The sequence below is a fragment of the Numenius arquata genome, unplaced genomic scaffold (genome assembly GCF_964106895.1).
Source record: "Numenius arquata unplaced genomic scaffold, bNumArq3.hap1.1 HAP1_SCAFFOLD_1507, whole genome shotgun sequence".
In the NCBI taxonomy this organism is placed as follows: domain Eukaryota; kingdom Metazoa; phylum Chordata; class Aves; order Charadriiformes; family Scolopacidae; genus Numenius; species Numenius arquata.
The window spans coordinates 15,001-16,807 of NW_027415557.1; the positions used below are offsets into that span (position 1 = coordinate 15,001).

Below are 1,807 nucleotides of genomic sequence, written 5' to 3' on the forward strand. Positions count from 1 at the left end.
GGACGGACGGCCGGCCGTCGCCCGCGCTCGTCCCGCGGGCGGCCGTGCCGGGGAGGGGTTCCGCTGCCCCCCCCTCTCCGCGGACCGGTCTCGGCGGAGAGACCGCGGCGCGGCCGGCCGTGTCCGGCCTCGCCCGCCTCGAAACGGGGCGACCCCGGCGGGAGCGCGGGCTCCCCGCCGGGGGCGGGCGGGTCCCCGCGGCGGGGGCTCGCCCGGGAGGCGCGCCGCCGCGCCTCCGCGGCGCGGCTGCGGCGCGCCGCGGCTCCGCTCCCTCCCTCCCTCCGTCCCCCGCCCCGGCGAGCGCTCCGGCGGCGGTCTGCCGCCGCCGAGCGCCGGCGAAGGCGGCACCCCGTGCCGAGCGGCGGCGTCGCCGCTCGGCCTGCCGGCCGGCCGGAGGGCGCCCGCCGCCAGGCGCGGCCGTCCCGGCCCGGGCCCCGTCCGCCGCCCTTCCCCCGCCGCCCTTCCCGGCGGCGCCGGGCGAGCGGGCGGGCGGGCGGAGGCGTCCCGCTCCCGGTCTCCGCGTGGAAACGGGGAGAGCGGGCGTCGCCCCCGCCTCAGCGCCGTCCGCTTTCCGCGCGGCGCGCGCCCGCGGAAGGCGGCGAGGAGCGGCGGCGGCGGCGGTTCCGGGCGGGCGGCCGCCGCGAGGCGGCGGCGGGCCGCCGTCCGGCGCGGCCGCGGGCGGCGCGTCGCCGGCTCGGGCTCCGGCGGTGGCCGCCTCCGGCGCGGCGGCGGAGGCCGCGGCCGGGCGCCGGCGGGGCGGGCCGGAGCCGCGGGAGAGGGGAGAAGGACGTCGCGGCGCGGCGGAGCCGTCGCGCGCGGGGGGGCCGGCGGGGCGTCCCGCGTCCCCGAGGAGAGGCGGGCAGGCGGCGCGGCCGGGGGCGTCGTGGGCCTCCGCGCGGAGGCCGGGCCGAGCCCGGGCGCCTGGGCCGCCCCCCGAAGCGAGCGAGGCGCTCGTCTCCGCCGGTTTGGGCCGGGAGCGCGGGCTCCCGGCGCCCTCGCCGCTCGGGGCTTTTTTTTTTTTTCTCCTCGTCGTCGTGTGTCGGTACGGTCAGTCGAGGCGAGGCGGCCCCGTCGTTCTCGCCCCGCCGCGCCGCGTCGCGTCCCCTGCGGAGGGGGCGGGCCGGCGGGCGGGCGGGCCGGCGGGCCGCCGCTGTCCGGAGGGGCCGCTCCCGCGGAGCGGTCCCGGCCCTCCCGCGCGCGCGGGGCGGTGCCGAAAAGCAGACAACTCTTAGCGGTGGATCACTCGGCTCGTGCGTCGATGAAGAACGCAGCTAGCTGCGAGAATTAATGTGAATTGCAGGACACATTGATCATCGACACTTCGAACGCACTTGCGGCCCCGGGTTCCTCCCGGGGCTACGCCTGTCTGAGCGTCGCGTGACGATCAATCGCCGGCTCGGCCGCCGCCGCTGCCGCCGTCGCCGCCGCCCCCCCTTCTTCGCCCTTGCGGCGTCGGGGGGGGGCGGGTCGGGTCGGCGGGGCGCGGCGCGCCGCTGCGGCGCGGCTGGGGCGCCTCGCAGGCCCCGCGTGCGGGCCTTCGTCCCCCTAAATGGAGACTCGGGGAGCGCTCCGAAGCTCCCCGCTCCCGGAGCGCCCGCTGGGCGGAGCTCGTCTCGCCGGGGTGTCGGCGGCGGGGAGAGAAGAGAGGTCGGGGGGAGGCGCGGGCCTCGCCCCCGGCCCCGCCGCGCGCGGGCGGCTGTCTGCGGGTGGGTACCGGCGGCGGTACCGTGCCGTGCTGCCGCGCGGGCGCGCGCGTGCCGGGGACGGGGACGGGGGTCCTCCCCGCGTCCCTCCCCCCGCTCTTCTC

General features: G+C 82.1%; 1 non-coding gene across 1 annotated transcript; it reads left to right on the forward strand.

The window, feature by feature from the left end:
• Positions 1-1,223: 1,223 nt before the first annotated feature.
• LOC141478787 (5.8S ribosomal RNA) lies at positions 1,224-1,376 on the forward strand. Its single transcript, XR_012464003.1, has one exon. It is a non-coding gene; the product is annotated as a 5.8S ribosomal RNA (ribosomal RNA).
• Positions 1,377-1,807: the final 431 nt, after the last annotated feature.